At 36.6% G+C, this 16,478-nt stretch overlaps 1 protein-coding gene across 6 annotated transcripts in view; it reads left to right on the top strand.

Moving 5' to 3' along the window:
* FGF14 (fibroblast growth factor 14) overlaps nt 1–16,478 on the top strand; it is a 617,709-nt gene that overhangs the window by 455,730 nt on the left and 145,501 nt on the right. Inside the window, exon 1 of one of the 6 annotated variants that reach the window (XM_047871304.1) lies at nt 14,447–14,538. The exons of the other annotated variants lie outside the window; for them this stretch is intronic. The gene's annotated coding sequence lies outside the window, so the exon portion shown is untranslated. Of the gene's footprint in view, nt 1–14,446; nt 14,539–16,478 lie in introns of those variants that run through there. 6 annotated transcript variants of the gene reach the window in all.

The raw sequence follows: 16,478 nt of genomic DNA, 5'->3' as shown, positions 1-16,478 counted from the left end.
GTAGTCTGTAGTCTCTTAGATTTTCTTTTTGGAGTTGAGCCACCACAGACTGCGTGGCAATGCTGAAGTTTTCCTATAAGGTTTGGAATATTTTATGTTTATCAATTTTGACATTCTTCATCCCCAGGCCTTTGCATTTTGGAAAATTGTGAAAGTAATAAAAGCTGCTGAAGTTTCGAGAATATGGAATTAATAAGCAAAGTTTTCCTCTTCCTCTGCTACTGCTGCTGAGCTAACACAATTTTTAATCATTAGAAATGTCCCTGGTATCCAAATGCTCCCATGACTGTTTTCATTTTACTTTCCGGATGCTTTATTGTCGTGTGGTCAAGTGAAACAGACTCATGGTACAATATTAAGCACTTTTTTGCAAGGTCTATGCCACTAAATCAGCCTAAAGGTAAAATTTTCATATCTGTGTGGGTTTTTCTTTTGCCCCATGACAGTAGCAAGAGATTACTTTAGCACCATGTCCCTACATTCATTAGTTTAGAGCATAAATATTCCTATTTGTTCACTTTTTGAAAAAGGAAACACAGCACTTTGTGACATCACAGCCGTTTAACATGAACTGAAATGTTATCGTTCTTGTCTGGCTTCATCCTGTTTGTTCTTCCTTGTTTCCCCCCCTACACGATGCCTGTCATTGTCTTCTGAGGTAGGCTCGTTGATTTTTTTCTTAAAAAGTGAATGCAACGAAATATACCCCAATCTCATCTGCACTGCCTCTAGCCACTATTATTTCCCACGATCCCTGTACAGCCCAGCCCTCCCTACGCACAGTGGCTCTGTGATGCCCTGGTCTTAATGGGAAGAGGGTGGACTCTGGCACCAGACAGAAGGCCTCCCTCTGCCTTCTACTGGCTGAGCAACTCAGAGGAGTCTGTGAATGTACAGGGACTTCTATGCAACCAGCAGCTCAGACAAGATGATTTGGGAGATATCATTTAGCTTTAAATTCTTTTTCTCACTTGTTTAGAAGCCCACATGGGCTGAGCCTTAAAAAATCAAGGCAGAGACAGGTTCCTTTTCACGGGTTTGTGCTTACATTAAAACGCCATCTATGGAACAGAACCAATCCTCTCAATGGTCTGTTCTCAGTGTCTGTTGCCCGATTCCCCTGCCCCAGAATCCCATCTCCTCAGTTCTTCCTCAGCCCTGTGCCTTCTGATTTACTTTGGTTCCATGCTTCCTCTTGGCTGTTTACTAATTACAGCCTGAAAACAGTTGGCTAATTATTTCTGTATACTATATTTATTCTGCCTCTTAAGATTTACAATCCAACAATCTTGTCTGTTGTTAAGTTTGAAACAATTGCATTTAAGAATCCTCTCTCACTGTGTGTGTGTGTTTGCGAGTGAAAAAGTATGTTGTACATGTGTGTAAATAAGAAAATTAGTGTGAAAAATGCTGTGTGATACAGACACAACCTGAAGCATAAAAACAAAGAACTAAGCATGTTTAATTCCAAATATATATATTTTTAAAAATTGGTGGCTCAGCTTCCCATCCCCACCCCTGTAATTATTTCACTCTGTCCTTTGGCAGATAAAAGCTACTATTCTCCTAGATGCACTGGTGTGAATACTAACACAGGAAATAAAAAAAAAAAAAGAAGACTGCTCAGGTCTCTAGTAAATGTCAGTTTAATGCCTCCCAGTACATCTAGAACTCAGTTCTTTCAGATAACTTGATTTGTTTTATCTTAACAAACCTCATTAACTTTTCTGGAGTTGGCATCTGCACAGAATTTTTTTTTTTACAGGTTTAACACATAAGACCCAGTCGTACTAACAAGTAAGCTAAAACCCATTTGAAAGGAATTAAAGCTTCAATGAGGAAATATAGAAACAGTGACAAGTCTAGAAAGAAAGGTATAACAAAATGAACACACACACACACACACACACACACACACACACACATACCTGCCACAATCATCATCTCCACAAGCATGATCTGTGACACAAATAAATGTTAAGGTGTGCATAGGAATTTCAATCTTCCATTTTAAGTTCTGTTAAGTAATATTGAACATATTCTTAAAGAACAGCATCTCATGCCCTTAAATAGCAACCAGCATGTATTTAAAGAGAGCAATAAAGGAAAGGAAATCAAACAAAAAAAATAAGAAGTAATCTAGGTGGCAGCATTGGATGGACAAGAAAAATAAAACCGTTGGATATTAACCAATTAGAATTGACAGCAACAGCAAGTTTGCTTTGGAAGAGAAAGAAAAGCACCAAAGAAATGAGGTTCTCAATTTTAAGAAGTTGAGTTTATCAAACATAGGAATAAAGCAATCGGATTTGTATCAAAAGTGCTGGTTTTGAAAGTAGGCCAGGCTGAGGTGCTTCTAATTAGTGACGAGCTAATGAAACTTCAGAGCCTCAAAAACTATGACAAAGTTTGGAACAGGAAAAACATTCGTTTGTTAAAATCTCAGCAAATAGTAATTTTCCTAGTGAAGAAAATAATTATAAGCTAAGAGGATTCCTTTATGCTTCAGGGAGTTGGTTATTCTGTGGTTATTGGTACTGTATCCAAGGTGATTCCATTTAAAGAGTGCATTACACACAAGTGATTTGATTAAACATCCTGGTTTCATGGCTGTGGTATCAATATTGGCGGCAAGCATCTTGTTTCATGAGGGAAAATGTGGATGAACCATATACTGCGTATCCTGATATGGGATTTCAAACTGCAGTTGAGAAACTATATAACACAAAAAGGAATTTTTGATACTTGTATGTTGGGTTTATTCTTTTTTTTAAATGTTTTATTTTTGAGAGAGTGAGTGAGAGAGAAAGAGACAGAGCAAGACAGAGTGCAAGTAGGGGATGGGGCAGAGGGAGAGGGAGACACAGAATCTGAAGCAGGCTCCAGGCTCTGAGCTGTCAGCACAGAGCCTGATGTGGAGCTTGAACCCATGAATCATGAGATCATGACCTGAGCCAAAGCCGGACATTTAACTGACTGAGCCATGCAGGTGCCCAACAAGCAGAAGTCTTAATGCTGAGACTTTGTAGGTATTCCCCTGGCAAAGTGGTTGTATGTATCTGCTTCTGTTTAAGTATCTGTTACCTTGAATAATCTAAAGGGGTTGCTAAACTGATAAACCTGAGATATTCCTACTGTTGCGAGTAAATATAAGGCAACACATTTCTTAGCTCATCAAACTTGACCGTCGTCATCCACATTGAGCTTCACAAAAACTCTTTAACATAGGCAACATTATGCCTATTTTATAAATAAAAGAATGGAAACTTACAGATAGTAGTAATTTTTCCTGGGTCTTATAGTCTGTATGATCAGGGTATGTAATAAGATTACAACCCTATATTTTTGGATATCTAGCATGAGGGCTGTTCCTTTATGATACAACTACCATCTTCCTTGAAGTCTTCTTGATAATGAATAGGAAAAATGTGTAGAGAACACTCTTTCCAGGTAGGGAACAAGCTGCAAGTTTTGAGAACATTCTTTCCAATCAGGGTTGGAAGTCACCCTGGGAAGTGGGAGGGAGATGCTAAGAATTACAGTTCTAGTTTATCTGGTCCCACGTCCTCTTTCCTATACATGCTTCAATTTAATTACAAACAATTTCACTCCATTTTTTAAAAAGGACTTTGTTCATGTTTATTGTTCATAAAATTTGCAAGACTGTAAAATCCAGGAGACAATCTAACAGATTAAGTGTTCTTCCCCAGCTTTTGGGAAATGTTATCATTCTTCTTTTTGTCCGTCCCTAGCTTTCCTTTTTTAAGACACTGTTTTTCTGTTGATCAGAAAATCATCTAGTGTTTCTCATGCAAGACTACAGCTGAAGGAGTAAAACATTTCTGGCACGAACACTCAGCAGGTTTATCAGTGACCCATATCTTGAAGATGACGTGTGTCTATTTCATAAACTTTATATTAGTTTTATTAAGTTCACAACACAATCTCTATTTTAAAATAGGTACTTCATTGAACTATAACACACACATTGAAAAGTGCACACATCACATACAACTTAATGAATTTTCACAAGCAGAATACACTGACATAGAGACTACCTGGAACAGGAGCAGAACAGTGCCCCGGAAATCCCACTCCCAGGGCTTTCCAAACAATGAACCTTACAGGTGGCTGCTGTTTTGACTACTAACACAATATATTAGTTTTGTTCGTTTCAGAACTTCATATATGATACCATTTAGCATGTGCTTTTTGAGTCCGGCTTCTTTAACTTAACAGTGTTTGGAGATTCATGACTGTTATCTCTGGGAATTTTTCATCACATCTATAGTGATATCCTCCCTTTTTCCTGATATTGATAATTTTTTCCTTTTTCCTTTTTTTCTCAAACAGTTTTGTTAACATGTATTAAATTTTATTCACCTTTCTTTAAGAAGCCGCTTTTGGCTCAGTTTTTTTTCTATTTTCTGTTTTTGTGTTTTATTAATTCTATTCCTTTTTTTTTTAATTTAAATTCAAGTTAGTTAACATACAGTATAGTCTTGACTTCAGGAGTAGAACCCAGTGATTCATCACTTACATAAAACACCCAGTGCTCATCCTGAAAATGCCATCCTTGATGGCCATCCCCTTTTAACCCCCTGTCCCCGCCACCTAGAAAACCTCAGTTTGTTCTCTGTATTTAAGAGTCTCTTATGGTTTGCCTCCCTCTCTGTTTTTATCTTATTTTTCCTTCCCTTCCCTATGTTCATCTGTTGAGTTTCTCAAATTCCACATGAGTGAAATCATATGAAATCTGTCTTTCTCTGACTTATTTCACTTAGCATAATACCCTCTAGTTCCATTCACATTGTTGTAAATGGCAAGATTTCATTCTTTTTCATCACTGAGTATTTCACATCTTCTCTATCCAAGAAGCCACTAAAAAGGAGAATTACAGGCCAGTATCCCTGAATTTGCATGCAAGAATTCTCAACAAGATGCTAGAAAATCAAATTCAACAGTACATTAAAAGAATTATTCACCATGTTCAAGTGGAGTTCATTCCTGGGCTGCAGAACTGGTTCAATATTCACAAATCAATCAATGTGATACACCACATTATTAATTCTGTTCTTAACTATTATTTCATTCTATTTTATTTAGATTAAATTTACTGGTTTGTTTTAACTTCTTGAGTGTACAAATTGCAAGCTTATTAATTGTAGACCATTAAGCATACATTTGATTTTATGCTGTAAATTTATCTGTAATCATGACACCCCAAGCATTTCCCTTTAGCTGCATTGCATGAATTGTGTTGGGTTATGTTTTAATTTGCATTTGATAAATATTTTCTAATCCCCATTGTGACTTATTCTTTTACTCATGATTATTTAGAAGCTCTCACTTAATTTTCAAATACTTAGGAATTGTCTAGTTATCTTTTTTCATAAAAATAAATTACTAGATCTGTAGGCTAAACCCACCATAATCTGAGAACAAATGACATATGAAGATTGAAAATACATTTTTTTTCAGTAGCCAGATGAAACAATTTATGCACACCCAACTATATTAAATTTGTTAAGTGTAGTTCAAATTTTCTTTTAAAAATTGATTTTCATGTATGTCTCCACTTTTGTCAGTTACTGAGACAGCTATGTTAAAAATCTCCCATTATGAATATGAATTTTTCTGTATCTACTTTAGATATGTCAGTTTTTGCCTTCTTTATAGGATAATAGGAAATGATTATATCTCACTGGTGGACATTCCCTTTTATCATAACATCTTGCTTTTTGCTCTAATATTTACTTCGTTTGCTATTAGTATAACTACATCAGCTTTATCTAGTTTAGTGTTTGTGTAGGGGCTATTTTTCATACCTTTAACTTGTCTATATCCTTATAATTAAGGTGGGCATCTTGTAAGCATGACTTTATTTTTATTTTGATTTAATTTTTGCTTTAGTTACACTCTGACAATCTCTGCCTTTTAATTAGAATATCCAGTCTATTTACATTTAATGAAATTAATGGTATACCAGTTTTACCATTTGTTTTCTATTTGATATATTCTATTTTTTATTTTTTTATTTTTATTTTTTATTTTAATTTTTTTAATATGAAATTTATTGTCAAATTGGTTTCCATACAACACCCAGTCCTCTTCCCAACAGGTGCCCTCCTCAATGCCCATCACCCACTTTCCCCTCCCTCCCACCACCCATCAACCCTCAGTTTGTTCTCAGTTTTTAAGAATCTCTTGTGGTTTGCCTCCCTCCCTCTCTAACATTTTCTTTTCCTTCCCCTCCCCCATGGTCTTCTGTTAAGTTTCTCAGGATCCACATAAGAGTGAAAACATATGGTATCTGGTATCTGTCTTTCTCTGTATGACTTATTTCACTTAGCATAACACTCTCCAGTTCCATCCACGTTGCTACAAAAGGCCATATTTCATTCTTTCTCATTGCCACATAGTATTCCATTGTGTATATAAACCACAATTTCTTTATCCATTCATCAGTCGATGGACATTTAGGCTCTTTCCATAATTTGGCTATTGTTGAAAGTGCTGCTGTAAACATTGGGGTACAAGTGCCCCTATGCATCCGCACTCCTCTATCCCTTGGGTAAATTCCTAGCAGTGCTATGCTGGGTCATAGGGTAGGTCTATTTTTAACTTTTTGAGGAACCTCCACACTGTTTTCCAGAGCAGCTGCACCAGTTTGCATTCACACCAACAGTGCAAGAAGGTTCCCGTTTCTCCACATCTTCTCTAGCATCCAGTCTATTCTATTTACCTGTTTCTTCATTTTCTTACATTCTTTTAATATGTCAGGAATATTATTTATTGTTGAATTTTCCACCATTATTAGTCTGAGGCTTATAAATCCATTACAATATATTTTAGTGATTACCTTGGATATTACCACATTTAATGTTGACTTAATAGAGTATGATACACATTTGAATACCTATCACATTTAATACAATGGTTTATCACTTAGTCTCTGTAGTTTTTGTTATTTATTTATTTCTTATTGTCATGCTTTTATTTCCATGTGTATATAAAACATAATAAAATTATTTTTATTATGTAATAGACTCAATATGTATTAAAGTATTAGTCCTTGCTCTTTATTCTTTTCTACATTTTTAGGGTTCTACCTGGGAAACACTTTTCTTTGCAACCTAAACATCTCTTTTATTATTATAATGGTTATTATTTTAGTGCAGTCCACTATTTATGAATTCTGTCAGTGTTGTTTGAGTGAACATTTCGTAGTTCATCTTTGAGTGGCATACTTACTGGGTGTGGAATTCTAGATTGGAGGGTTTTTCCCCCCCCATCATTCTATTGTCTCTTGGCTTCCATTATTTCCTATTGAAAATTCCATGGTAATCTTATCATTTCTCATTTGAAAGGCATATGTACTCATTTCCCTCTGGCTGCTTCTAAGATTTTTCTCTTGTTTTTTATATCAGTAATTTTATCATGATTTGCCAAGGTGTTGCTTTGTTTGTATTTATCTTTCAAGAGGTTTGCAGCATGTTCTGAGTCTGGGATGTGGGATTTTATGGAAGCTTCAGAATCTTTTTATTATATTAACATATTTAAAATATTTCCTCACCATTATCATTTGTCTTTCTGGGACTTCAATTACATTTATGTCAGTAATTTTCATTATGTCTCCCATATTCTTACTCTATTTTCTAGATTTTATGTATTTGTGCTTTAGTCTAGATATTTTCAAATGAGATGTTTTCCAGTTATTTAGTCCTCTCTCCTTTTGCTGTTAACTCATCTGCAGATTTTTTTCCTTTTTATTATATATTTTTTTAATCTTGAAAGTTACATTTGATTATTTTAGTTCCCTGTTTAGATCTCCATCATGTCTTCTATTTTCTTAAACATATTAATGCTTTTTAATGTCTATCTGGATGACTTAAGCATCTGTTTCTATTTTCTGTTTTTCTCTTGGATATTTTTGTATTTCTTTTTGTAATTTTGGCATGTAAAAAAATTTTGGCAACTTTTGAGTATTGAACATTTTAGGTAGAAATCCATAGAGATTGTCTATGATTGTATCTTCCTTGGAAAGGAGATTTTTGTGTGTGTGTGTGTGTGTGTGTGTGTGTGTGTGTAGGTAATTACAGTAGAGACAAAATCCCAATTTATCCTAGCATGAAATATATTTGAAGTTGTTTTTCCTGTATATGTGTGTGTGTGTGTGGTTGTGTGTGTGTGTGTGTGTGTGTTAGCGTGTCTATTTCTAGCTTGCTTTTTGGCTAAGGGATAGCTTTCTAGGGGTTCCAATTGAAATCCTGGATGTTTACCAAGGGCACTACTCATTGGCACACTAGAGTTCCAATTTAATCTCCAATTTTGTCTCCAATTTTTGTCTTCAGCATTGTGGACTGCCAAAAGCTTTGCTCTGATTTTCAGCCTTTTGCCTTTCTCTACTTCTGAAACAGCAAATTCTTAAGAGGATGAATGATATATAATAATGTGCTCACCTCCATGTGTTTTCCTTTTCTTTGAGATGTTGACCCCTCAAGTCCTAATTGTGTAGGAAGCTTTATAGTACTTTTAATCAAATTCATTTCTTTTCTTTTTTAAAGTACCTAGCTTTCATATTTGGTAAGAGAGTTGATTTTATACTGGTTAGTTGGTCATAACTAGCAGTGAAATTGCTTTCCAAATTTTAAATCCTAGCTGTCAGAGAAACTGGCAATTAGAAAATATTATATTCTTTTTAAATCAACATATCCTGAATATAGAAAAATAAATCAGTATCTTGACCAAATTTGAGAGAACTCTTATGATTTATAAGTATGATCAAATCATCAGTTCCAACCATTTTTTCGCAACTTTTTTGCCTTTTGGAAGAAATTATTTGAAAAAAATTCTTTTTTTAAAATTTTTAAATTTTATGTATTTATTATGAGAGAGAAGGCAACAGGAGCAGTGGAGGGGCAGAGAGAGAAGGAGAGAGAGAATCCCAAGCAGGCTCTGCATTGTCAACACATGGAGCCCGATGCAGGGCTTGATTTCATGAACCCTGAGATCATGACCTGGGACCAAATCAAGAGCCAGATGCTTAACTCAGGTGCCCCTGGAACCACCCCGGTACCCCTGTTAAGAGAAAATTCTTGACCAGTTTTGATTTGATTTGATTTGATCTGATTTGATTTTTTGAAACATTACTGACTAAAACTCATTTTAAGTTCCAATTTCTAATAAAATCTGGGACAAAGATGGATATTTTTGTCAATAGTTGTTTCTAGATATACATCTTTGTATATTATATGTGCCATGGTATTATACTGCTAATACTGCCAGCTGGGATTATTTTAAGCCTTTTGTATTCTATTGTAAAAATTGGGTTATTCTTTCATTCTCCATATTCATTCCCTGACAGTTGCTAACAGCAACAAATTGTAGATTATCAAAACACCTGCTATAATATTAAAAACACGAAGGTTTACCTCACAAAGAGTAATAAAGATTTGTATGTGTCCTATTTTTGGCTTAGCTCTAAAAGTCTATGAGAAAGATGAAATGGAGAAGCCCATGCTCCATGCTGCTATGATTACTCTGCAACAGGTTTATTCTTTTTTTTCAACGTTTATTTATTTTTGGGACAGAGAGAGACAGAGCATGAATGGGGGAGGGGCAGAGAGAGAGGGAGACACAGAGTCAGAAACAGGCTCCAGGCTCCGAGCCATCAGCCCAGAGCCCGACGCGGGGCTCGAACTCACGGACCGCGAGATTGTGACCTGGCTGAAGTCGGACGCTTAGCCGACTGCGCCACCCAGGCGCCCCAAGGTTTATTCTTATTAACAAATACTCTGGAGAGGCTAGGATAGTCTTGACAAGAAATCAGAGTACTCCTAATGAATTCTATGGCACATTTTGATGCCAGCATTAACAGAGGCCCCATCCAAACTGCCTAAACTTTGCAGAGCTCCTTTGGCTTAGAGTTGTGTACTTCTGAATCAATGACTTGGTCATTCTAATCTTTAGTCCTTATTGGTCATATAAATTAATGTCACTATGTCTATTTTGCTGGCCTCAAATGAGATAATACATATGACAGTGCTTTGTAAATTACCACACTCCATGCACACAATGAGGGGCAAACCCTGGACCTGGGTAAAAACGTTCAGCATATCTATTTGATTAGAGCCCTTCTCTTCTACACACATAACAACGCATCTCCCAGCATACCATGTTTCTAATTTTATTCTTAGGAATATCAACAGAAGTCAGTTTGAACATCTAGAGTGGGAGGAAAAGGTAAAGAAAGGTTTTTGGCTATTTACTTCATTATTTCTTATCTTTATTTGTGCTTTAGTGTATTTTTCTGTCTTGCCTAGAAGAAATTTTAAAAGTCATCCAGTTCAGTCATCTTATTTTATAGCTAAACCACAAATACCTCAGCATATGAATTCTCCTATTATGGTCTCAGGGTTCGTCATGGCCAGAGTCATATGAGAAAGGATTCTCCTAATTCATAGTGTTGATGTGCTATGAATATGGCACAACATCGTACCATTTTGGATAAAACATGCAGAGATTCACACATATGTCTGCCTGTGTGCACCCACATACACACATGAAAAAAAAATAACTTTCCTCAAGCTGTGTTAAAAGATCTGACTTCATTTCTCATCCCTTTCTCTACTTCAATGTGGATTTCTTTTGCATTCATATGTCTCTCTGGTGAGGCATTAGTATCTTCTTGTTGGAATTTTTTGTTGCCTCTCAGCTAACCTATTTTTCTCCATGGTGGAGTCACATTATGAGAAAAATCTGACAGAACCCAAAGTTTGTGAATAGGGTCTGTACAGATTTAAGGAATGATGTAATGCCTGGAGAGTGATGCTAGATAATCAGAGGCAAAATGCATAGGACATTGAAAATGAAAAGGGAACTCTACAATGTAGGCAAGTATGAAAAGAAAAGATACAACACCTTAGTGTGAGTGATAGGTTTAAATTTTGCATTGGGTGTGGAGGGAGGATTGATTTAGAAAATAGAAGGCAAAATATGTAGATGAGACTGACCTGGTGACGTGAACTCAAAATGATAAAAATGTTCAGAGGACATTATTTTTCTGCCTCAATAGCAGACAAGTGTTTTCTGGAGGCAAGCATTTTTTGCAAATGTGTATGGATACCCTTGGAAACAGAGCAGTATATGGGGGTATGAGAAACCATAAGTATATCTTTGTGCAATATCAATTTTAGCTGTGGTAAGTATTTTAAAATATTTTATATCACATTAAAATTTAGAATAAAAATTTCAAAATTCAAATTTTAACGAATTTGAGTAGAATCAAGATTCCAAAGGAACTCCTACTAATGAGGTGCTATTTGAGACGATATCCCACAGACTCACCAGTAAACATGATTACTTACTTTTCTCTACCACTGAAAGTACTTAATATTTGAGAATCACTGGAGAATTTGTGGTGTAAAATATGCCTAGGCACCTTAGATAATTCTCACAAATCCCTCCCTTTACTTTTTGGCCTTTTGACTATCAAACATCAGATGTTGCCCTTTCTAATTCCCAATAAAAAGTATAGAAAGTTGCTTCTTTGCATATTGATACATTCTTACCTTCTACATTTTAATTTGCTGAAGTTACTTCTCTTGGACAACTGTGTTTGTACCTCAGTGCCCCTTCAAATGAGCATAATTATTTTTCATCTGCCTTTAAAAGGTTTCATATATTTGAATGGTTCTTTGCCTAATGTGAAAGAATGCATGATATTCATATCCAGGATAAGAACAAGCATTTGTACTATGAAAAACCAACTTTGAATGAATAAACAGGGGGAGAAAATAAAGGGGGAAGTAGAGAAGTGTATGAAGCCCTTCACCTGATGGAATTATGTACTGAAATTGATGACCTTCACTTTGTATTTATAAAGGATTCAAGGCATTGGAAAGGAAAGGAAATTATCAGACCTCAAAAATCATTGAAAATCCAATGGCTTCTTTAAAAATATGACTTAGTATACACTGGAAAAAATAAAATTATCCTTCAAAAGCAGTCATTAGAAGATTAATGGTGTGTAAAATCTCTGAAGTATATACCCACATCAAATCTCTGACAAAAGGAAGTATGCATAGACCTTAATCTAAGGAAATCCAGAGATGGATATTAATATTAACTGAGTCTCTAACGTCGAAATATCAAAAGTGTATTTTAAAATATAATTCATTTTAAAAGTCTCAGATTTAGTGATTTGGAAAAAAATTATATGGTGGATAAATGAATATCCTTTATGAGGCCCTTAAATGGGAAAAAAATGTTTTGTCATCTCTTTTACTTTGTTGTCTTAGGTTACATTAGAAATTATATGTTTTTTCTTTTTCCAGAAGAGGGTCTCAATGACGCAAATGTGAATAGTGCCAAAAGGCAAGATTAAATATGCAAATGTATTTGAGTCTTTGTGACTGCCGCCATTGTTACTGAGTAGAATCCCTCCTCGTCTTCTTTTTTTTTTTTTTATCTTAAAGTGAAGGGAGAACTTATCCAAAACCATTAATATCCAAATACTATTAATATCTAAATATCCAAATACCATTAATATCTAAATATCCAAAACCATTATAGGAAGTTTGAGAAGCTCAATTTCCCAACCAATACCCACTCTAAGTTAACTAATGGCAGCATCTGTCAACAGGTATATGGCAGGCCGTATAAAGTTATAAAGAGCATCTTGGCACAGGCAGTAAATGAGAGTTGACATTTCCTACTTGTAGCTTCAGACCACTAGCCTTGGGTGTGAGGCAGGACTTTCTGATCCTGCTTTCTTTTACTGCAGACAAAGATGGGTCTCAGTTCCTTTTAAAGTTGGGGGGTTCACTGCAGTAGTAGATAACCCCTAAGATACTGTCCACTGCAAGTGTTTTATAAACCAAGGGCCCATGAAGGTGTTCCTTCAGCAGCAGTACTGGCTACAAGACAAAGTATTGTTACAGTAACCACACAAAAGCAAATTTATTTTTTTTAATGTTTATTTATTTATTTTGAGAGAGAGGGAGAGAAAGAATCCTAAGCAGGCTCCACACAGTCAGCACAGAGCCCTACTCAGGGCTCAGTCTCACGACCAGTGGTACCATGACCTGAGCGGAAATCAGGAGTTGGATGCTCAACCAATGAGCCACCCAGGTGGCCCCCACACAAAAACAAATTTAAAGCTTTACTTTCTCATGCAACACAACTGTTTCCATTTTTTACATTCTCTGCCCTATTTGTACATTATTATTTTTTTTTATTTATTTATTTTTGGGAGAGCACAAGCAGGGGAGGAGCAGAAAGAGGGGGACAGAGGATCTGAAGCAGGCTCTGTGCTGACAGACTGACAGCAGCAAGCCCAAACTCAAGAATCAGGAGAGAATGACCTGAGCCGAAATCAGATGCTGAGTCACCCAGGTGCCCCTATTTGTACATTATTTTAATCATAATGTGGATAAAGTCCACTCTTAGCTGGAGATAGTAAATCTCCATTGAGGATTTAATTAATTAATTAATCTTCCATTGAGGATTTAAAGGTGAAATCACCTTTAAAATGCTGCAAGGCCATTCCAAATGCAAAGGAAACCAAAGACTGTGTTTATCAACACACTTCTTTAATTATTTTTCCATATCTCTACAAGGGAGAAAATGATTTTTAAAAGGGCAGGAAAGGTAGGGGGAGGCTGTGGTATTCAATGAAAGTGATATCACAAACACAAAGGGCCTATGTATGGAATGCTTCAGGAGATCAAAGATGTAGTCCTTCCCCTTGAGATGCTAACGGTCTGGTGCAAGTATCATCACTTAGTATTACTACCATAACAAATTAGCACAAATTCTGTGGCTTAAAACAACACAAATGTATTACATGATGATTCTGTAGGTTAGAATTCTGACCTGGGTCTCATAGGGCTAACATCCAGGTGTTGGTAGAGCTACATTCCTTTCTGGATGTTCTAGAGAAGGATCCATTTCTTTGCCTTTTCCAACATCTAGAGGCTATCTGGGTTCCTTGGCATATGGCCATTCCTCCAGCCTCAAAGTCCTCAACACTACATCTGTCTGATGATTATTCCATAGTCATATCGCCCTTTTACTTTTCTTACAAACACCCTTGTAATTACACTGGACCCACCTATATTATCCAGGGTAATCTCACTATGGTAAGGTTTTTAACATAACCCTTCATGCAAAGGGCCTTTTGCCATATAAGGTAACATGTTCACAAGTTTCAGGGAATAGAATGTGGACATCTTTGGGGAACCGTTACGCTGTCAGTCAGAGCAAGACAATCCCACGGACAGGTAGGCAAAATGCAACACTGTCAATGCAACACTGTTAATGCAACAATGTAATGTAACACTGGCCAATGCAGCACTTGGCGAAAAGGTGTTGTGAGAGCATAAGGCGAGCTGACTTCATGTGGCTCTGGGTGCAGGGGCCAGGAAACACCTGTGAAAGGACGTTCTGGATGGAGAGGTGATGACGGTGAACAGGAAACAGACAATGGAAAAGATGCAGAGGCCAGCTTTAAGCTGCAGGCAGCCAGTGCAGAAAGTAAGCCACTATTAGAATTCATCCTATCATTTCTTCCTCCTCCACAGTTCTCACATCTGTGCATTGGTCACCGTCCTGCTGCTGCCATTTCAGAAAAAGGCCCTGCCACCTATGGCATGGTCCACAGGGATGGTATTTCAACTGCATGCCTCACATCCGACAGTCTAGTGACCAGGGCAACACTTTAAGCATCTCCATAGTATCTTGTCACTTGCCTGCTTTAATTTATTGAACTACATATTCTCAGAACAAAACGCATTTTTGGCATAATTAGCTACACCTCTCAGGATTTGGACACTTACCCACCATTTCAGCCTCAGTTCGTGATTTTGCTTCTTACTTCTTTAAAATAATGTGTGAGATTCATATAGCATTCTGTGACGTTGGTTGGCCAAGTACTTTTATGTCCACTTCACAGAGAGATTTGGGAGCCTATGACTTATGACTTCACCATACAGGCAACAAATGGCTGAGCCCCCAGAGTTCTTCCCACTGCACTGTGGTCAGGCCAGTGCACTGTCAAACTGCAGATTTTGTTGTTGAAGATCTCAGGGATTCGAGGACAAAGTACCTCTTTGTTTTCTGCAAATTCATTTTCCCTTAAACCAGATAACACTGGGATTGGGGTAATTTGGGGGCATGTTCATGAGTCATAACAAGTTTAATCCCTTTTACTTCATGTGTTCAATGGCCCACGTAATTGCAAAGCATAGCACTTCCTCTCTGCTGTTAAGAGAATTATCAAGTTAAGAATGTCTTGATCTTAATTAGCTTTTACTAAGCCTATTCTGATGCCCAAATAATATATGTGGGTAAATGGTAAACAATTAGGGTGAGGACCACTTTCCTTTGTTTCTAAAACACGTTTTAAAGAATATACGAAGAGAACTGATATGGAAATCTTCATATCAAAAGTATTTCTGTAATACATGGTGCTTTTCCTTAGGGGTAAGTGATGAGTTTGAATAAGGATACATTTTTTTAAAAAGCAAATAAATCTAAAACAGAAGCTGTTTCTTTTGCATCTTTGTATTGACAGTTGAGATGTCCATTTCCTTCTTTTCTTTGGCCTGCTCTGTAAACTCTAGATATCTTAAACCTTAGCCATTGATACAATTAACAATGACACTATAACTTCTATCAAATGACTGGATGACTTTTCTTTGTCTATGGCTCAGTCTCTACCTATGACATACACATTCTCGTGCTCTTTGCTTACATGTAAAGCTCTCATCTGAATCTTCTCCCTCATCTCTCCTTTGCCTCCACCGGAAGTCTAGATCATAAGATTGCTCTGTGACTGGCATGGAATACATGAAAACTCTATAATTATTTACTACTACATCCAATAGCTTTGCAAACAGGGATCAAAACCTAGATTTACAAAGTACTATCTGAACATTGTCAAATTCCTTATCTGCTTAAGTCTCACATTATACATATGTATTTAAGTAAATAAAATTTGAGTGATAATAATTGATTTGTATGGTTTTCTAAGGATCATGTTAAGTAGTTAAGTCATGTTTATCCAATTCTGAGTATTGTGCTTGGCACATACTGAGTAATAAGTAAATGATGGTTATCATTATTATAGTTACTACCATTACCATCACCACTACTATTCCCTGTCGGCAGATACGGAGCAGAACATGAGACTTGCCCTCTGTGTGGAAACACAGAGAGTGGAGAGGGACAAGGGTGCATCCTGGTATCTCTAAGCAGGAGGGAGCTTTCTGGAAAGAGGCAGCTCTGAAAAGTTCTTCTGGGATGATCTTATCTGAATGCAGAGACAGGGCACCATTTGGGGAGCATCTAGAGTCAGGTGACTTTTCATACGTGGAGCAGAGGGATGGACAAGGGTATTGTGAGGGTCCATGCATCAAGAGTATGGTGACTGGGGGGTAGGAGTCCTGTGGGGGGAAAAGGAGCAGAGGATATGG

This window comes from Prionailurus viverrinus, chromosome A1 (assembly GCF_022837055.1).
Source record: "Prionailurus viverrinus isolate Anna chromosome A1, UM_Priviv_1.0, whole genome shotgun sequence".
NCBI classification, from domain to species: Eukaryota; Metazoa; Chordata; class Mammalia; order Carnivora; family Felidae; genus Prionailurus; species Prionailurus viverrinus.
This window is presented reverse-complemented; position numbering and strand designations above follow the sequence as displayed.